This window comes from Podarcis gaigeae (assembly GCF_964106915.1).
Source record: "Podarcis gaigeae genome assembly, chromosome: Z".
Taxonomy (NCBI): Eukaryota; Metazoa; Chordata; class Lepidosauria; order Squamata; family Lacertidae; genus Podarcis; species Podarcis gaigeae.
In genome coordinates, this window is record NC_139691.1 from 39,959,135 (window position 1) to 39,981,374 (window position 22,240).

The following is a 22,240-nucleotide window of genomic DNA, read 5'->3' on the forward strand; positions in this document are numbered from 1 at the left end:
AGGTCATGTGGCCAGCATGTCAAAGGCGCTTCTGGCAAACCAGAGCAGTGCACAGAAACACCGTTTACCTTCCCACCAGAGCAGTACCTATTTATCTACTTGCACTTCGTGCTTTCGAACTGCTAGGTTGGCAGGAGCTGGGACCGAGCAATGGGAGCTCACCCCTTCTGATCGGCAAGCCCTAGGCTCTGTGGTTTAGACCACAGCACCACCCACGTCCCTAGAGCCCTCCTACCTCCTTCCTAAAACCCAGTAAGCACTTGCTCAGATTGGGAAGGAGGCAGGAGGACTCTTTGACCCTGTCAAAGCCCTCATGCCCTCCCAAAGCCCAGCTTAAGGTGCTGCCACAAGGGCTGGGGGAGGGCATTAAATGGCCTTGCAGCATAGTATGAGGGTCCTCCTTTCCAAAGTCTCCTTCCCAAAGCCAGGCAAGTGAAAAGGGACCCTCCTTGGCTGCACGCCTGGTGCAAGCACACCACGCACACTGCCCTAAATCAACCTCTGCCCAATCTTGTTGGACTCCAACTCCCATCAGCCCCAATCAGCACAGTCATTTTCTTTTTGGACTACAGTGCGTTGGCTGGGGCTCAAGAGAGTTGGAGTTCGAAATAATCAGAAGGCACCAGGTTGGGAATGCTGTTCATAACCTGTATGTGTCATCAATGATGAGAATGTAGCTGCCTGCCTCATTTCTGCAAGGCTAGAGACTAAACCCCAAGCAAAAGGATAACCATGCATTAAAATACTGAAGTTTTGAGGGCCAGCATCTTGACAAGGGAAGGTTAGTCTCTGAAATTAATTGAAGAAACATGAGGTAAAGTGGGGGGTTGAAAGAAGTTAGTCAGAGCACTTCAGCGGACAATTAAGATAAAAGGCTGGGGAGAGTAGAATGGGGGCAATATAAGCCATTAACCAATTATCACCATTTCATTCATCAACTGAATTCTATTCAACACCTCTAGAAGATCAAGAGGTTTGCAATTAATGTTGCAGCATCTGATTGGAGAAATACAGAAGGTTAACATTTCACAATCCTTCACCTCGTGTCTTGAAAGTAATAATACAGAGGAAAGGGAGAAATGATTCAAAGGTCTTTAATAGAAGTCTGGCCTCCTGCATTGATTATAACTCTGCAAATTGCTTGGAAACCAAGGAAGCATTAGATGAATACAGGCAAGACCCACAACAAAAATGGTCCAATGTGGAGTAGTTCTGTTCAGGATGCCAACCAGCTATGGCCTTTTCAAAGATATTCCATTCCATTCCCCTGGTTTTCTGTCGTCCCCCCACCTCCCCCCACAAGAGTAATCCATATTCCCTGGACTGTTCTGGGGGTTTCTTTAAAAACATCATATATATTTTTGTCCCCTGAGCCTACTGACATGTCTCTCTTGTGGGTGTGTGGTGCTATAAGGCCCAGTACACTGAGAATGGGAATAACTATTAATGTGTACATCATTGGTGGGTAGCCAAAGGCCCTCCAGATGTTGCTAGACTCCAACTCCCATCAACTCCAGAAGGCATGGCCAGTGACCAGGGATTATCGGAGGTGAAGGCTAACAACACATGAAGGTTGACAACTGTATAGTTTGTATACAAACTAAGGAATGATCCTTGCAGTGCCATTATTTCCATGGATATGTCTTGGAGGGCCTGGTCAGATCAAGAAGAAGAGTGGGGGAGCTTGAAGAGATGGAGCCTGATGATTCTGAAGAGGGACACAATGGGCTGGGCTGGATCATATATAGTGCCTGGAAAGCTGCAGAATTATCTGGGAAGGACACCACAGGTGTCAGACCCCAGGGAAGGGTCAGGCAGGTTGTCAGAAGAGAAGCCCACTAAGGTACTATCACACACTCCCATTGCTTCATCTCAGTACTCTCCCCACCCACAGGATAGGTGCCAGAAGAGAATTCTCCTCCTGCTCTATCACCTAGGGCACAGAGACACCAGCTCCAACATGATCAGACAGCTCAGGTACAGCCCTCTTGAAGGATTGCCCATTAGCTTGCTCAATCCAAAGATGATTTTTTTGCTTGCCACGCTAAAGCTGTGCCCACTCTGCTCTTTTAAAGCAGGAGGCCAGGCGCATGTTGTCGATGGTCAGATAAATGTCTAAGTTAGCTTAGCCATGCTTAACACCTGTTGTGCCTTTAACCCTAACCCTTGCTGTGCTGAAGCTGTTGGCCAATAATCCAAGTTTGAGTTCTTCATCTAACAAGAGCCAGGACAGTCAGGAGGATGCAGCTGTTGCAGCTCCAGCTGACTCCCACCACATTCTTCTTCTGGCTCATTCAAATAAAATCAAGTCCCAGGAAGTTTATAAGTGGAAGAGAACAGAGAAGGTGAGGCGAGGCAGAATGAAAACTAGACAGGCTGCAATTAGAGCTAGAGGGGAAAGGTTAATTCTGGGAGTAGCTCCCGGCGATAAGTAGCAAATACATTGCTGAATATATAAACACAACCTTCAGGCGGAAAGAAAGGTTCCATGACCCTGTTTTAAAGTTTTATTGTGACTTTATTTTGCAACTTGCCTCATGGATTCCGGTAATTCAGAGCTGGGGTATAAATATTTTATAACATTTAACCAGTTTATTTTCACAAGATAAATCAAGGAGGAATAATACTGATTAATATCACTCTAGAAATAAGTTTACAACTGTATTCATTTTAAATTAAGTATCTGACTGTCCCACTGTCATGGCTGTCCCACTGTGATTTTCAAACACAACATCCTTTCTTTACATGAAAAAATAAAAATCCAGAATCTTAGCAATAACAGCCTTCAAGCTTTTCAGAACACAATTATCTTCCTTCTTGAGGAAAAACAAAATTCAAAATGGTTTCTGTCCTCCTAAGGCTGTCAGCCATTTAAAGTCTTTTTGTCTTCTTTTTTTTAAAAAAAAGGCTGATTCACTGCCTGGTTTTCATTCGATTAATTCAATCTAACTGATTGCATTTGCACATGGAAAAGTCTAAGGAGGTATGTGCTTTCTAAAAAATACAAAACAGTTGTATACCACCCTTTCTCCAAGGAGTTCAGAATGGCTTCCATAAGGTTTTCTCATGTTATCTTTGCAACAACCCTTTGAGGATGACTAGGCTAAATTCATCATGCGAAAGGCTGGACTGGATGAATCCCAAACTGGAATTAAGATTGCCAGAAGAAATATCAACAACCTGAGATATGCAGATGACACAACCTTGATGGCAGAAAGTGAGGAGGAATTAAAGAACCTTTTAATGAGGGTGAAAGAAGAGAGCACAAAATATGGTCTGAAGCTCAACATAAAAAAAAGAAGATCATGGCCACTGGGCCCATCACCTCCTGGCAAATAGAAGGGGAAGAAATGAAGGCAGTGAGAGATTTTTCTTTCTTGGGTTCTATGATCACTGCAGATGGTGACAGCAGTCATGAAATTAAAAGACGCCTGCTTCTTGGAAGAAAAGTGATGACAAACCTAGACAGCATCTTAAAAATCAGAGACCTTGCCGACAAAGGTTCGTATAGTTAAAGTTATGGTTTTCCCAATAGTGATGTCAATTGGAAGGACAGATCCTGAAGCTGAGGCTCCAATACTTTGGCCACCTCATGGGAAGAGAAGACTCCCTGGAAAAGACCCTGATGTTGGGAAAGATTGAGGGCACAAGGAGAAGGGAACGACTGAGGACGAGATGGCTGGACAGTGTTCTCGAAGCTACCAACATGAGTCCGACCAAACTGCAGGAGGCAGTGTAAGACAGGAGTGCCTGGTGGGCTCTGGTCCATGGGGTCATGAAGAGTCGGACATGACTGAACGACTAATGACTAAAGAACAACAACTATATATCTATCTATCTATCTATATATATATAGATATATAGATATATATAAACATGGTCAAACATATATACAATATAAAAATGTAAGAAAAGCACATTGTTGTTGTCTTAACATTGTGACATATGGGGTTGTTGCTAAGTTCTACTCAGAGTAGGTCCAGGAGTGCCTGGTGTGCTCTGGCCCATGGGGTCACAAAGAGTCGGACATGACTAAACGACTAAACAACAAGGCTAAAATACAGCAGGTGAAAGACTAACCCCTGGAGTGAACTTCATGGCTATGTAATCATTTGAACCCAGGTCCCTGCAGTTCAACCAACAATCCACACCACCCTAGGCCTATGTAATTTATCTCCAGTTCAGGGCTGGAATCTATACAATAAACCCTCAACTTACACAGGGGTTATGTTCGGGAGATTGTGCCAAAAGACAAAATTGGATATAGTCAATTGGAATTGCTAAAGTTATTTTTCCTGGAATCCCTCCTATTTTTCACACACACACACACACATTTTTTTTAAAATGCCATGTGTGTAAAGCTGAATGTGCACAACTTAAATGTGCACAAATTGCAGGCTTATTGTGGTATTGGCCACTTTGGTTGGTGAAGTCAGAACCATGGATAGCTCCCAATGAAGTAGTATTGGTCTGGATAGTCAAAGATCAGTAGGAAGTCAGCAATTCTGCTCCAGTGCTGACCTGGATTTGACAGAAGTTTTATATCACAGGTGGTCAACCACTGGCCAAGACCTAAAAGGTCCCCAGCTTCATTTTATGTGACCCCTCCCCCAAACACCTCTTGGAGATGCCACATTTTCCTATCCTATCAGACTTTCTCCCTGACAGTTTCCCCTGCATTTTTTCTGGCTTTTGAAATTGTTTCTCTCTCTCTACGTAAGATAGATGGACAAATGGATATATGGACAGATCTGTTTCAGAACTTTTGGAATGGGCATCATTTTATTTGATAAACATAAATTGATTTGTTTTCACCATTCTCACCATCATCATTTCACTTTTTTAAAGGGTTTTTCCCCCATCTGTCTGACAACAATTGGTAGGCTTCTGTGCTCTGTGTCTCTCTCTATGTGCAGAATACAGTAAAGTCAGAAAGGAATTACTTTCACTTGGTTAGCAAAACAAGAGCCATATTGTTCAGCAGTAATGTCTTTAAAAATTATCCATATATCCATTTGAAAGTAACCCCCTTAAATTCAGTGCGGCTCACTTCTGAATAGACACCTGCATATTTAGTGCACGTGTTCTTGGTTGAGGTTGAAAGGCCTCTTTTAGACCCCAGGCATAGTAATGCAGAGGTGGAAAGCTCTCTTGCCTGACATGCAGTTCAGGGAAGGAGTCATCTGAGACCCAGGAGGCCAGCAAATTATCTCCTCTATGACCAAGGATAGAAGCCTCACTCTCTGTTAAGGCTTCTCCTGCATGCAAGTCTGAGGCCTGCATTTGAGAGTCTATCTCTTGGGGAATTTCAGGGGCCAACCATCATCACCCTCAGGGTCCTCCTTTTCTGACCAGAATGCACAAAGTCATGGCAATTTGAGCCTTCCACGAGGCTTACAAAATGCAGGAAGCAAAAGGATTAAGCGGTTAAACAACAAAGCGAAGTTTGCCAAGAATACAAGGATGCCTGCATTTCCAGCCAAGTTATGTCAGCAGATTTTCACTAATAATCCATATTATTTTATTTAAATGTCAGTGCTTGGTACACGGTGTTGGCTGTATGCTTGTCACAGGAATGACTTATATTTCTTTTTTAAAAAATAATATTTATTACAGTTTTTAAAATTACAAAAAGAAAAAAACAACACATCACAATAAAGAAAAAAAGAAAGAAAAGAAAAAGAAGAAAGAAAAAGAAAAATCCATTAAAAAAAACAACACAACGACTCTTCCCATAACTTATATTTCATTTGCTTGTTTCCTTGACCTCCTCACACCTCCCTTTTTTGTATTCTAGTTCGGTTAACTATTTCAGCAAATCCTTTCCATCTTTTCCAATTTTTGTCCTGTAATTTGTCTTAACATAATGTAACTTTACTTTCCCTCCTTTCACCAATTTACAGTCTGTTGTTGTTTTTTGCTTTGCATGACAAGTGGAGTAAAAAAACAGCACTAAAAGATTGAGCAGAGGAAAATAGTGCTTACCCAAATAAATAAGAATCAGTACTCTAATGCAGAAGGTTGGAAGGGGGAGATTCCAAGACCCACTTCAACTATTCAGGTTTCATGGAACCTAGCTCCAAAAACCAAACAATCAAACCCGCTACACTACACTTCACCAACCTAGTCGCACTCTGTTCAGAACTGATTGAGGCAGAGCAACAAATCTTAAATTGACAATAGGCTTGTTTCTACACACACTTGCACATCCCTCTCTATCCTCCAAGCAGGCAAGCAAAGGGCATTATCAGAGTTCAAGGGAATGTTCCAGACAGATTTTTTAAAAACAAAAACAAACAAAAACAAACCCACCGCAACTCAGGGTAAAAAAGCAGGGCCAGTGAGAGGTATGGCTTGGGGAGAGGGGCATGGTCTGAGAGTAGGCCGGCAGGACCACATTCTCCCCCTAGGCCTGTGGTTCCACACTCCTAATGTAAGTGCTTGCAGAAATGGTCCACTCACGTGAGCAGTGTAAGTTTGGAGGAGAAGACTCACAGGACTCTGCCCATCTCATTGTTCCCCTTCCCCTTCATCCATACCATCCAAGGAACAGGGCAGGTGGGTGCAAATGGACTGAATCCTCTTTCTCCAACCAATGCTTCAAAAACAACAACAACCACCTTACAAGGCCAGGGGCGTGTGGGAGGAAGGAGACAAGTGGTTTTTGTTTTCTAAGCAACCTACCATAATAATCCACCTGGAACTAAGTTGCAGAAAATGTCCAAGAAACATTAAAATTACAAATGTTTTGTAAACTTGGGGTTCCAACCTTTCGCACAATTTAAGTCCATGGACATCTCCGTAAAATGTTGGCCAAGAGGTCATCTGGTGGTAGAAACACATCCATAAGAAGTGCTGTATAGGATAACACACATAAACAATTTCTATTACATAATGTTTCCTATGGTAGCTAACCAGATGCCTTCAGAAAGGTTTGAAAGTAGTGCCCCTCTTATGCTTTTGCTCCCTGGCAGCTGATATTTGGGGACATACAGTAGTACCTCGGGTTAAGTACTTAATTCGTTCCGGAGGTCCATTCTTAACCTGAAACTGTTCTTAACATGAAGCACCACTTTAGCTAATGGGGCCTCCCGCTGCTGCTACACTGCCGCAGCACAATTACTGTTCTCATCCTGAAGCAAAGTTCTTAACCCGAAGCACTATTTCTGGGTTAGCGGAGTCTGTAACCTGAAGCGTATGTAACCCGAGGTACCACCATACTGCCTTTGAACCTGGGAGTTCAATTTAGCTATGATGATGGATACACACTAGCCAACCTATCTTAAGAACCCAAGAAAATTTTGCTACCTGAGTCAAAGGACAATGTTCCCCCACCCTTCCTTCCATGTACAGAAGCCAACCAGAATAGTAGTGGACAGGATTGCACCCTCCACCACAACCAAGGGTAGCTGACTAGGTTGTACAGAGCAAACTCTGTGGCATGCACAGTGAAGTCCTCCAACATCTTGGCACTACTCTCTACTGCCTTAGATGAACATAAGATGAGTTCTGCTGGATCAACTCAAAAGAAGTCCATCTATTCCAGTATCCTGTTAATACAGTGGCCTACCAAATGCCCATAGGAAGCCTGAAAGGGGAACCTGAGCACAACAGCACTCTCCCCACCTGTGATTCCCAGCAACCAATATTCAGAGGTATACGGCCTCCAACCTTTATTCCACCTTCATGGATTTGTCCAATCCTATTTTAAACCCGCTGGGCACAACAATCCTACTCAGATACACCAGGAAGCAGATAGGCTACAGTGTAACAGGTTGATATCCAGTCCTGGTCAATATGGCCTCCATCTCCATTATCAAAAAGAATAAATCAAGTACAGATGTTCTTGATTACTCCATAGGCTTTCTGCAAATCAGCTTCGTGGAGCTCACAGGCTGCTAGTGGTCTGTGGACCACCATTTAAGAACTTCTCATAATGGATACTCAAAACAAATACTCTCTTTAAATGTACAGTATTTAAAAAATTCTTAAAGATTGCCAGTGCATTCCTGGGCTTCTCCAAATTTTGTGACTTTGTAGCTTAATGCCATCATTGGCAGCTACACACACACACACACACACACACACACACACACACAGTTCATCATGTTAATGGAAACAAAAATGTATGCCTTGATGTTAAAGTGAATTAGCCAAAATGAGAGCTCGTGAAGCAAATTAAATGTTTTGCCAAAATGAATAATTCCAGGTTGGAGTTCCGGAACTACACACATCAAAATTGACTATTCATCAATGGAAATGAAAACTCAAAATCTGATTTGCAAGTTTGAGAAGCACTCTAATTCAACACAGCTCCATCTTCCAGAATACCCACCACTTAACACACACACACAATAACTTTCAGAAGGCAAAAAGATTGGCTCACTTCATTTCAAATCATTATTATTATTTATTACATTTGCATACCACCTTTCATCTAAAGATTATGTTGTAAACATAATTTTATGTTGTAAACATAAAAAATACAAAATGAGAACACAAAATACACAACAAAAGCAAGTCAATAAACACACCCACCCTCCCACCCCCTATATATTTAAAAGGGCACAGAATCTTTACTCAGCCAGAGGCCTGGTTATAGAGAAAGTTTTTGCCTAATGATATGTAATGAAGGTGGCAGGCAAGCCTCCCTGGGGAGAGTATTCCACAAATGGGAAGCCCCCACAGAAAAGCCCCATTCTCCCGTTGCTGCCTCTCTGGACCTCATATGAAGAGAGGTGATTCTTGAGATATTGCGGTCCTGAGCTTTATAAGTCAAAAACAGCAATTTGACCTAGGCTCAGAAACTGGGCTACCAGTTGAAATTGATGGTAGGCCACTGAGGTATCCTGAGCCTCAAGCAACAGCAAAGGATCTAAGAGTACCCCCAAGCTATGTATCTGCCCTTTCAGAGGGAATGTAACCCCACCAAAAAGCAGGCAAACTCTCTTTCATCTGATCTAGAGAACCACTCACTAACAGTCTTATCTGGATTGAGCCTCAAGTTTGTTGGCTCGCATCCAGTCCGTTACCAATGTGGTTTATTATTCTATTTATTTGACCCATCCACCTTTGTGATAGATTATTGGTAGGGGTGGGGAGTGCATAGAAGAGGATAAGGCTATCAACATTTCTGCCAAGAACGTAAATATTGAAGAAGAGCCCTGCTGGATCAGGTGAAATGCCCATCCAGCAGCCTCTCCTCACAGGAACCAACCATATAAACACAAGCAGAGTCGGAACTCAGCAGCACCTGTGATTTCCAGAAAATGGTATTCAGAAGAGTCCTGCCTCCAACAGTAGAGATAAAGCATAGCACTGATCTCCTTATCCTCCATGGTTTTGTCCAATCCTCTTTTAAAGCCATCCAAGTTGGTGGCCTTCACTGTCTCCTGGGGAAGTGCGTATACCATGAGCTGTGTAAAGTACTTTCCTTTTTTCCTTCCAACATTTGGCTTAATTAGATGTCCCAGAATTCTAATATAGGAACATAGGAATCTGCCTTGTGCAGAGTCAGACCATTGCATCCATCTAGCTCAGAATTGTCTACACTGACTGGCAGCAGCCAGCTCTCCAGGGTTTCAAACAGGGTTCTCACCTAGCCCTACCTGGGGATCCTGGGACACATGCAAAGCAAGTGCTCTACCACTGAGCTACTGCCCTTCCTCCTAGTATTATGACAAGAGGAATCATGTATACAGCGCTAGCAGAGTCACTTGAATAACTCAGACAGACTCCAGAGAAAAAAGAAGCTACCATTTTGCTGTGTAAACTGAATTAAAGCAGGATATAATTTGAGGGAAAAGGGACGGATGATGTTTTGTCTTTGCTAATTCAGGCCTTGTTAAGAGCAGGGTTAGATATTCAACTCCTTCAGAACTACACAGCGCATCAGAACTTCAGTTACCTCAGGAACAATCATGCCACGCTGACTGGTTGCTAGGTAACACCTTCTACACCACAACTGCCCTCTTGGCTGGATGTCTAGCAGTCAATAGAATTAACCCTTAGGTTACTAACAGAATGATCCCTGCTGTTGCATTTCTAACATACTGAGCCTGGGATAACAATTGCTCTAGTAATAGGAATCAATATATTTTCAAATATTACAAACTCTAGATTCTGGGATTTTTCTTTCTTTCTCTTCCTTACAAGTTTTCATGCCCTCTTTTTCCAGCAGCATCAGGGGTACGTATGGTCAGACATTTGCCAGTGCCCTTTATGTTTAGGAATCTGTGAAGAGTCTAACATTTCACCACTGCCTCCTCCTCTTCCATGTTGTTGCTACTTGTTTATTCACCCTTCATCTGGCCCAGAGGAGATAAGCAAGCAAGCAGCACCAACCGAAAGCAGGATAAGCAAAAGATGTTCCTGCCTACATCATCAGAACTCTCCCTGGCATGAGAGCAGCCAGTGGCAATGGTAGTGAGGATGGTAAGGGTTTGTACAAAGAAGGTGGCCTACACTCAAGGGCACTTACCCAAGACCCCCCACCAACCCAATAAAACCAACCTAGTGCTGGATTTTCCCCCAGTTGTTTGTACTGTGTGTGCCCCTTAATTCGCAGCACATCTCCATAGTGTGTCCTGTTAAATGCCTCGGTCATATCTTTTTCCAGACACAACTATCTGACCTCTCTCCACCAAGCTTTCCATTACAATCAGCATCATCAGGACTCCCTCAACCTCACTGTCTAATGAGGTTAGAAGAATCCTGTACATCTTGTCATGTTTCCCATCGAATCGGCCATTTTTCCTTAATGAAGGTAGGCAGGAAGTGACAACGTGAGAGACCTCTGGAAGATGGCCATATCCACAGCAAGCTGCAGGGGTCAAAAAGGTGCAGTTCAATCTGAGTTGCAAGACCACAGAAGGGAAATGAAATATTTTATTTCCTTTCCCTCTTACAGTCCCTGACATTTCACAGGGCAATGTACATAGAAACGATAATCCCTCACTAGGGCTCAACTAAACGTTCTCAAAATGATCAATAAATTAGCAATAAGATCCAGAGAGAGAGAGACAGACAGAGAGACACAGAGAGAAGCAGATTTCTCTAATCTCTAACCATGCTCTGCCCCCAAGGGGCAGTTCTTAAAAATACAACACTTACATTAGCCTTGTTATAACTGCATTTTGAACATGTATTTTTAAAAATCACAATAGGCAACATTTATAAGCCAGAGAGGCAGAACTTAAGGAATTTTGAAAGAGCCAATCTACCATCTAAAGCACCATCTCTGACAAATATAAAGGTTGCCTTCTGAAGTCCTTCTGCAGCTTCAAAGATTAGGCAGTTTCAGCCAGAGGAAGGGCCTCCTCAGTTGTGGCACTCTCTCAATAAAGTGTTTGGGCTGATGCTATATCTTAATCTTTTTCTGCAGCTACTGAAGATCTTTTTTATTTAGCTTGGTCTTTAAAAACATACAATAGGAGCTATTTTAATTCCTGTTGATCTGTGCTTGTCTTTTGTGATGGCACATGCTGTGGCATACACAGTGAGAGGGAAAGGAGGCAAGCAAACCAGCCAAATAATAATAATAATAATAATAATAATAATAATAATAATAATAATAATAATTTATTATTTATACCCTGCCAATCTGGCTGGGTTTCCCCAGCCACTCTGGGCGGCTTCCAGCAAAATATTAAAATACAATAGTCTGTTAAACATTAAAAGCTTCCCTAAACAGGGCTGCCTTCAGATGTCTTCTAAAAGTCTGGTAGTTTTGTTGTTAACTTCACCAATGCCACCAAGTGGCAAACTTTATTCTTCTCTAGCCTTCATTAAACAACCCCTTTAACTAGCCCAAACTTACTCCCATTACTGGTAAGAGTGGTGTGGCACTTTGAAGTGGTGTGAATAACATGTCCCTAAGCCCAATTTTTACAACACAAATTATGCTTTTACTAAATTTTAAGGAAAGCAACATGTTCAATACTTTTTGAAAAAGTGAATTTAGAAAAGAAAGAGGAAAGCTTAATTTTACAGTTGAAGTAATTACTCCTGGAGCAAAACAATAATCAGATATCAATATATCCAGCTATACCTCTTCTAGACTGTTTCCCTAACCAAGACTGTTTCCCTAACCAAGAACAAGCCCACAACCGATATGTCTGCTTTCATTCTAACATACAAATGTATTATTTCCATCCCTGCATTCTGAAATGGCACAATCCAGCAAGAGCTGCAACAGATTTGTAGCTCAGCTCCAAGCCAGACCTTGTGCTTGTCCTAAATGCAAAGTGGAAAGTTGCGTATCTTGGCTACTTATTTTCATTTTTAAGTCTGCTCCTGTATACTTCCTGCAAACAACATATTTCCTATCCATCTTCATGAAACTCAAGGTTTACACAGCAAGAATATGAATCACTTAAACACAAGAGTAGCTTTTATAGGTTTCCAGTGAGCTGATGTCACAGCATAACTCACTTTGTGTTTTGCATCCAAGAAGAATGAGGTCAGGGTCAAATCATAACAAAATGCAGAAAAGGCTTTCTATGCTCATAAATCTTCAACTGAAGCAAAGTGACTTCTGAATCTTTAACCACCATCATGCTTGGCTTGGCTTGGCTTGAGTAGAAGAGATTCATTTTAACAACACCTTGTTTAGAAAATGAGCATGTGTTTGTGTTACTTACAAACTCTCCAAAGGTCAGATTCATCAGAAGTAGTTGTGCAGGCAGTAAAACTTGAACTAGTTACAAAGTGGTGAAAATCCCTAAATTATTGGTACAGGAACTCAAGAGTGGTTTGTAAAAGCCATCAGGTGTGAGCTGCCGCGAGCAGCTAGGGCCTAATCCGGCCCGCCAGTCGGTTTAATCTGGCCCCTGTGGCAGTTTATTTCCTGGGGTAAAAATCCTAGAAAACCTCAACAACTTCAATCTTTAAAAAGAGCTCAACAACTTCAATCCTAAAATAAGGTTAACAACTTTGCTCGGCCCTCACAGCCCTTCACTTCATCAAATCTGGCCCTCTTTGAAAAAAGTTTGGACACCACTGAAGGGTTAAAGCCAAAGAGTTCAAGAGAAGCAGAGAAGAGAGTGCTGGATGTCAGCAGTTTCATTCTCTCCTGTGCTACAGAGTGTGTGAGACTACTGGATCACATGCTCTGTGTGTTGAGATTCCATTTTTTGGAAGCGAGGGAACAGAAGGAACTGTGTGCCACTTCCATCTTCTTTGCTCTGTGTTCTGTTGTTGTTCTCTCTTGGAGGGCCCACCCCCCCGTGGTGCTTCCCTTGGAAAAGAGGCGTGGTTTAAGCAGCCCGGTTGCCCCACCCCTTCCCATTGTGCCCTGCCCCATTTCCCACAAGGGTTCGGGTAAGTGCAAAACGCCTTGGGGTGCAGCAAGCTTTGGTGGGGGGCTGGGGGGAGGATGCAATGCCGGTGGGATGATGGAGGGGGAGATAGCAGGCTGCGAAGCTGCTGGGCAGGTGGGGGAGGGAGAGACCCTCCCCCGCAAATGAAGAGAGGTCGGTGTGCAGCTGAGCCCCCCCCCCCCCCGCATTTCGAGTATTCCGAATAGCAATATGGATACTATAAAAACAGATATTGACATAACTTGGCGAGGGGGGTGTTTTGGCTGCTGAGCTGGGCTCACCATTGTGAGGGCTGAGGGGGCTGATGGTGATGCCTCCCCAGCTGCTGCCATTGTCTGTGGGTTGACTGTGATGTGACAAAAACATTTGGATGCTGAGCGGGTATAAATGTGGGCCAAGGCGCAAGCCTCAGCAGTTGCCCTCCCCAGAGAGAAATGGGCAGCTCAGTGGCACTCAGCCCAGGTGGTCTACTGCCCCGTGGCGGCAAGCTAGCAAGCAGAAGGAGGCAATCGCCAGGTGCTGGGATGCTGTGGAGCAAGGAGAAGGCAAGTACAAAGATTACTTGCTGGTGGGATCGCTACTTGAAGGTGACTGACACTCAGCTCTGAAGCTGGTTGATGTCTGGCAATGGACCTGGCGAGGCTGCAGCTGGTGGATGGTTGTCGGAAGAATTTGCATTCAGGCTAGTGGATGCCGCAAGGCTACACTGGCTGTGATGGGTGCAAAGTGGTTTGGAAGCCTTGCTTGTGAACAGACAGCCAAACAGAGGAGGAGTCTGGGGGGGCGCTGTCGGATGGGGCCCATCCCACTCACCTGTTTGCCTTTGCCTTACAGGGATGTTTGGAGCCAGTGAGGTTTTCCCCAAGTCCAGCCTTCAAAGTCATGAAGAGAACCGCAGGATGTCCCTATTTACATTGGAGAAGTGAACGTGAAATACTGGCAGTGAGGAATGGGCAAGGCCTGGGCCATGCTTGAGAGAAGGAGCTTTGAAGGGAGACTGCAGGCGGACATCTGCTGCATTGCAAGTGATGGGGCAGTGGGGAGAGAGAAGAAAATGAGGGAGGAAACATTAGGCCACATTAGGCGCACCGTCCATTGAAAGTGCTATGAAGACGCTTTAAACAGGAATGGCTTCCCCTCAGGGATTCTGGGAACTGTAGGTTGTTAAGGGGACGGAGGGTTGTTAGGGTGGTTTAGGATTAGAGTTAGGGTTAAAGTTAGGGTTAGAGTTAGTGTTAGGGTGAGGGTGAGGATAGGGGTAGGGTTCCCTTCTTGCCAGGGAACTCTGGGAATTGTAGCTCTAGTTAAGGGTTAAGGGCTAACATTGGGGTTAGAGTTAGGGTTAGCGTCAGGGGTAGGGGTAGGGTTCCCTTCTTGTTAGGGAATTCTGGGAATTGTAGCTCGAGAAAAGGGTTAAGGGTTAGTGTTGGGGTTAGAGTTAGGGTTACCGTCAGGGGTAGGGGTAGGGGTAGGGGTAGGGTTCCCTTCTTGGCATGGAACAGGGGGTCTCCTAACAACTCTCGGTACCCTTTTCAAACTATAGCTCCCAGATTCTTTGGGGGAAGAAGCCATGAGTATTTAAAGCGGCTTCATAGCGTGTTAAATGGTGTGGATGTGGCCCTGGCCTCCCTCACCCCACTGCCTCTTATTCATGAAGAATCGAAAGGATTTCCCCATTGAAATCTCTCGGAAACAGGAAACAGGAAGAAGAAAGACTTTTGTATCTCATGCCATTTTGAAATGTCTTAACATGAAATGCCGATAAAGGTATTTGTATTGTATTGTATTCTGATTAATGTGGGAAGTGGAATGGTAAAATCTTAATGAGGCAGACGCAATACTTCTGTAAACTGGCACGCCCCTTCTTGTGGGCATGGAAGGAGGGACTTGCGGCCGGACAAGCAACTTTATAAGATGTGTTTTTCCTGATGAAGATGTGCCTGATCTTGGGTTACCCCACTTGCAAGCATGTATAATAAAAATATTTCCTAATTTGCCCATTTTGTCCAGATCACTTTATTTAAAAGGATCCAAAGACCTTAAGTCAAAGCAACCAGTTTATTTTTCTCTCACAAAGGACAATATAAATAAATAAATAACACCAATCCCGCAACTGCAAAAAAAAAAAACTGTCTTGCAGCTCTGTAAAAATTAAAAGATTTTGGGGAAACTTTTTAAAAATGGAAGGGTCAGGGCCTTGGTGGGTGCTAAGGAGCGTATCTTAGGGTGCCATGGAGTCCACATGCCACACATGTCACAACGGGGGGGCTTCTCAGTCATAATTTGTTTATTAATAAATGCCCCCCCTTGAGGCCTAGTTTCCCCAGCCCTGTCTATGGATGGTCTCCTGTCATGTCACAAACAGACATAGCAGCTGAGGGGAAAGAGGCAGTTTCTTATTCTAGAATTTTAAACATAGGAGGGCAGGAGGGGGACATTTTTCAGCCCGGGGGCTGCATTTTCCTCCACACAACACTAGTCAAATGTAGAAATGGACAGAGCAATGAAAGCAAGCCTTATCTTTGCACAGGAAGCTGTTCAAGGAATGACATTCAGAGAGAAAGCACCAAACCCAATTAAAACTATTAAGAAATAGGTTGTCCAACCCCCTGGAATGAAGGGAACTCAGCTGAAATTTAGGAAATGTTTGTATTTCTGCATGTTTTTATAGTATCCATATTACTATTTGGAATACTCGAAATGGGGGGGGCAGCTGCACACCCACCTCCCTTCATTTGGGGGGGGGGAGGTCTCTCCCTCTCCCACCTGCCCAGCAGCTTCGCAGCCTGCCATCTCCCCCTCCATCATCCCACTTGCATTGCATCCACCCCCAGCCCCCCCCACCAAAGCTTCCTGCGCCCCAAGGCAGTTTGCCCTCACCTGAACCCTTGCAGGGAAAGGGGCAGGGCACAATGGAAAGGGGCGGGGTGACTGGGCTGCTTAAACCACACCCCTTTTCCAACGGAAGCGGCATGGGGGGATCAGTATCCATTACCCCCTTCTCTGCTTCTCTTGAACTCTTTGACTTTAACCCTTCAGTGGTGTCCAAACTTTTTTCAAAGATGGCCAGATTTGATGAAATGAAGGGCTGTGAGGGCCGACGAAAGGGCCGACTAAAATTGTTAGCCTTTTTTAGGATTGAAGTTGTTGAGGGTTTTTTAGTGATATTTTTACCCCAGGAAATAAACTTTGGACATTAAGTGCATTGTGCAATCAGTTTTAAGATTTCCTGGATGATTTAAGCATATGAGTTGTGCAGATGTCTTCATCATCATAACCCATCATAACCCAGCATCATAACCCTAGTTAAATATTTCGTACCATACCTTGTACTGGTCATTGGGTCCCAGCTTGTTCCAAGGCTCTGGGTTGCTCTTTTTGTCCCAGCCAGGCAGAGAAATGTGACAAGAGGCAGACAGCTAGGAGTACATCTTTATAAGAAGAAAAACATACAGCAGGCATGTCCAAAGTCTGTTTTGGGGGCCTAATCTGGCCCACTGGTCAGTTTAATCCAGCCCCTGTGGCAGTTTATTTCCTGAGGTAAAATAAGCACTTGCTTTGAGCTTCAAGCAAACAAAGCCACAGTTAATATTCAGTGCTTTCATTATTTACCGTATTTTTTGCTCTATAAGACTCACTTTTTCCCTCCTAAAAAGTAAGGGGAAATGTGTGCGCGTCTTATGGAGCGAGTGCAGGCTGCGCAGCTATCCCAGAAGCCAGAACAGCAAGAGGGATTGCTGCTTTCACTGTGCAGCAATCCCTCTTGCTGTTCTGGCTTCTGAGATTCAGAATTATTTTTTTCTTGTTTTCCTCCTCCAAAAACTAGGTGCGTCTTGTGGTCTGGTGTGTCTTATAGAGCGAAAAATACGGTACTTACTGCATTTATATCCCACTTTTCTTCCAAGGCAACATGCAGGATTCTCTTCGTCTCCATTTTATCCTCACAACAAGCCTGTGGGGTAGGTTTGAGTAATAGACAGTGAATGGCCTCAGGCTACCCACAAGCTTCATGCCTGAGTGGAGATTTGAACCCTGGTCTCTGGAGTCCTAACCCAACACTCTTAAGCTCTACCCCACACTGACCAGCTCATATAGCATACTGTATTCACTGTTCTGTCCCTGGCTAAATCCTTCCTGTGGTTAGGAAACACGTTTTGCCAGCCGGGCAAGGGACTTCTTCAGCACGACCTGCAAAGCAAGCACATTTCAAGCGATGACGTTCAGTTTCTTATGGCTGCTTGGCAGCGGGCCAAAGCAACCTTTATTATTTGCATTTCCTCCACACATGCAGACAGACAAATGCCTTTTCCCACAACAAGGTCATTCAATACCAAGGCTATTAAATTAAGATTTCCTCTAAAACAAGGCCTCATTATCAGGGCTAATTAAAGGATGACAAAAAAAAGATCTCCTGGGCAAGTCCCTCTCTACTGCTGAGGCTTGTGCACGACTAGGCTATTTCGTGGGAAAGCATTTGATTAAAGTTATTAAAAGCTCTTTTAATCGCTGTATGAGCAGGATTCCTAACTAGCCACATTTGAGCTGTAGGAAATAGCAAAAGGTACACTGGAGCTTTCGCAGATCATTGTAAATGTGCACTTCTTAGGGCCAAACTAGATGAGAGTCAATCACACTATTAGTCATTGTGAAGGAGTGAGGACCAAGGGTCCACCTGGGTCCTCTTTGGAGAGCCAGGCTGGAGCCATTTTATAAGCTGAAAGCCATCTTAGAAAGCAAACTAAAAGCTAAAAAGACATTTCTCTCTCCCCTGCTTGCCCCTGCTCTTTGCAAAAGGGTGCGGCCAGGGGATTTTGCTAGTGGTTGAGCTCTTTCTGAGAAACTGTCCGTTTGCTCAGGATGTTTAGCCCACCACAAAGTTCTAAACCGAGCAACCTGTTAAAAACCACAGAAAGAGGCGGGGGTCAAGGAGCATTTACGGGAATTGCCAATAGGTCAAGAGGATTATAAGCCATCAGTGCCACCTAGTGGATAATGCAGCCTGGAACCGAAGGGCCACCATCAATTCTTTAATTGGTAGAGCTTTTAATGAATATGTATAAAGAGGAATGTGTAAGGGGTGGGTCAAGGGCTGAACTGTGCTTTTGCCAAAAGGTATAAAAGTTGTCTGCATCTGACTGACGGTGGGCATTCTCTCATTTTTCCTGAATGCACCCATTTGCTTTATTTGTCTGACAAATTAAACCAAAGTCAATAAAACTTGTGTTTTAAAAATATTGCTGCCTGGATTTTTCCATTCTGGTCTAGATTCTGAAGTCTCTAACATTTCCATTAATGGCTTTTAAAACAATAAACAGCAAGGAGGAGGACAGGGGAGGGGAGTTTTCACCCAGCCTGGGAATCTGGCATGGACAAAGGGAACAGCAAGCCTTTGCTTTCCTGCTGCAGTCCAGATCTGGATTGCCCTATCAACACCTCTATGCTGGCAATTCACATTAAAAGATAGATTCCCATTTCAGCCAATGCAAGCTTTTCTTTACAATGAAGGAAGAAGGCCTGATCCAGATCAAAACTATAGTGACAGGTAAAGCCACTCCACCCCCCTAAAAGGGTCCCCATCCTGATCAATCTTCTGTTGCTGTTTTTTGTGGGGGTTTTAAATGTGAGCTAAGCAATTAGCAATTCCATGCGTCTCGTAAAGTTACCTGATTGGTTGGATCAGAAATGATAAGACGTGTGGCCCTCCAGGCCCCTCAGTTTGGCCCTCAGAACTCTCACCAGACCACATTCCACTCACCAGGCCACACCCCTCAATAGCCCTGCTCTCTGGCCTCATTGCATGCATCTTTGTATATCAACAGTCTACAGTGGTACCTCAGGTTCAGACACTACAGGTTACAAACTCTTCAAGTTACAGACTCCGCTAACCCAGAAATAGTACCTCGGGTTAAGAACTTTGCTTCAGGGTGAGAACAGAAATCGTGCAGTGGTGGCGTGGCGGCAGCGGGAGGCCCCATTAGCTAAAGTGGTACCTCAGGTTAAGAACAGTTTCAGGTTAAGAACAGACCTCCAGAACAAATTAAGCTCTTAACCCGCGGTACCACTGTATATCTGCTCTCACCATGTCTCTCCAGAATCTTGCAATGGCATCAGTAAGTAAACGTCCAACCAGTTCACTGCAATACAGACAGAAGGGCCAGTTGTGAGTACGCTGATTTCTCTTCAGATTGTATGAAGCTCTTGCCCTTTTTTACATTGTTTTGATGCTTTATTTACATTGAAATGAATATGTGTTATGTAAATATGTAAGGAGGGACGCAGGTGGCGCTGTGGGTTAAAGCCTCAGCGCCTAGGACTTGGAAAGGTCAGCGGTTCGAATCCCTGCGGCGGGGTGCGCTCCCGCTGCTCGGTCCTAGCGCCTGCCAACCTAGCAGTTCGAAAGCACCTCTGGGTGCAAGTAGATAAATAGGGACCGCTTACCAGCGGGAAGGTAAACGGCGTTTCCGTGTGCGGCTCTGGCTCGCCAGAGCAGCGATGTCACGCTGGCCACGTGACTCGGAAGTGTCTCCGGACAGCGCTGGCCCCTGGCCTCTTGAGTGAGATGGGCGCACAACCCCAGAGTCTGTCAAGACTGGCCCGTATGGGCAGGGGTACCTTTACCTTTACCTTTACCTAAATATGTAAGTAACGCACGTTACAAGCTGAAGGCAGGCTGAATAGGGGAGTACTGGTTGAAAATCAAACTGCAGCAGAATGAAAACAGCATTGATTGTGAAAAATAGGGGTTAAAATAGAAATTGCTGCCTTCCTTCATCCATAGTGATTTTTGTAACACAAAAGAATAGCAAGCAAAATGGCCAGAGGACAGGGCACTCCTTTGGTTCTCCTTTTCTAGCCATCTACATAAAGCATGTAGGGTACAGAAACTTCCTAACCGCTTAAATGTTCAAGGGAACCCTGCCACTTTCCTGATGCAACACGACATTTAATTACAGCTTTTTTGCGCACCAGGAACACTGCAAGCAACTCTTAGGGAAGGTCTAATTTTCACATTATGCCCTTGTCTCTCGAACTTTAGCAACATAATCATACCATAGCAAGCTCTGCGCTGTCTGTGCTGTTATCCAAAATGGGATTGTTGAGAACGATTGACTGCATTATAGGGAGCAGTGTAATACTGTACATGATAATCCTGGCTTTTGTTTTGTGTGTTTAGAGCAAGGAAGGGTAGCAGAAATGCACTGTTCTTAAAGACATCATGGTCTGCTATCATAGCAACACCACCTCATTCAGCTCCAAGTTGCATAAGATGGCTTTTTTATTATAACTGTTTTGCAAGCGACAAGTTGAAGATGCAATGCGCTGTCTGTAAGAACAGAATGGAGGCCTTTAAATGCATGATCTTGTCATGAAAACACATTTCAGCTTCAAATAAATTGCTTTTAATATCTACAGCATTCGCCGGCGCAACAACTGAGGGTCAGTCGAAAAAGAGCCTTAATGGCTTAGTGGTTGTAGAGCTGAAATGGGCAGATTTCTCAAACAAATTCTCCTAACATAATCATGCTTGTAAAAGTGAATGCCTATTCTCCAAACCCAGCGGTTTTCTAGATTATGAATGCTGTCAGAATATAAGAATTTTAGATAGGAAAAACAAGGTCAAGCACTTTTAAGCTCCATTAATTTTAATAGTCAGGGCTTAGTGCTTTTCCTGGTGAAGCATAGTGGTTTAAGAGAATGCGCTATCAATCAGGAAGCCCCGAGTTCACATCCTGACATGAACTGAGTAGGCTGCCTGAAGCAAGCCACTCTCAGCCTCAGTCCTCACATCTGTAATATGGTGATACTACTGACTTGGCTCTCATGAAACTAGATTATACACGTGAAGCACTCTGAACTCTTGAACGTGCTACACAATGCCAAGTACTATTATTTCACAGAATGATATTGATTTAATTAATGGATTGCCTTTTACATTTGTTGCCAGGCAATTTTAAAATGTACCATGCATAACCAAAAAATAGTTTTAGAAGAACAGTACCAAAACAGGTCAAAAAAACAAACAAAAACCTAACTAAAGATAGGTTTTTAAATAATACAAAATGAGCATCTAAGGCAGAGACCTTTTTATCCAGCTTAAAAGGCTTTTGGATACAAATATGCCCTCAATTAGGGACACGGGGTGAGCTCCTGTTGCTTGGTCCCTGCTCCTGCCAACCTAGCAGTTCGAAAGCATGTCAAAGTGCAAGTAGATAAATAGGTACCGCTCCGGCGGGAAGGTAAACAGCGTTTCTGTGCCCTGCTCTGGTTTGCCAGAAGTGGCTTAATCATGCTGGCCACATGACACAGAAGCTGTATGCCGCCTCCCTCGGCCAATAAAGCGAGATGATACCCCAGAGTCGGCCATGACTGGACCTAATGGCCAGGGGTCCCTTTACCTTTACCTTTACTTATGCCCTCAATTGTTTCCAGAAACTGCAGATCATGGGTGCCTATCATATCTCACCAGAAATGTTTCTCCACAAAGCAGGGGTATCCTGCTCCAAGTTACTGTGGAGTGGACCTCTGTTATTTTTGGGTTGTTAAAAAGAAACTCTCCCACAAGAACACAGTGTCCTACCAAGACTATATAGGCTCTCAAGTAACCTGGTCCTAAGCTGCATAGGGTCTTGTATGTTAGCTTATATGTTAACAAGGGGCATGATCAGAGTTCAAGGGCACCATCCAGTCAGTCAGAAACACTCAAGGGAGGTGCAAAGCATGGCTGGTGAGGGTTGTGGCTTGGGCAGAGTTCTAAGGGCCAGGCAAAGACCCCAGAGGCCAAAGTTTCCCATTCCTGTTTTAGCAGGTGACAAAAAAAACATTGAGACCGAAAGTTGGTTAACAAGGCTTTGCCACCCCAACTGCAAGTCTTTCTTTGTGAAAAATAAAATCTCAGCAGCTTTTACAGCTAAAGTGGAAAA

At 43.9% G+C, this 22,240-nt stretch overlaps 1 long non-coding RNA gene across 1 annotated transcript in view; it reads left to right on the forward strand.

Moving 5' to 3' along the window:
- The window catches only part of LOC310837079, a 209,544-nt gene extending 194,230 nt beyond the window's left edge, over positions 1-15,314 (forward strand). Inside the window, exon 2 of the long non-coding RNA XR_014560414.1 lies at positions 14,738-15,314. This is a non-coding gene — a long non-coding RNA (uncharacterized lncRNA). The remainder of the gene's footprint in view (positions 1-14,737) is intronic.
- Positions 15,315-22,240: the final 6,926 nt, after the last annotated feature.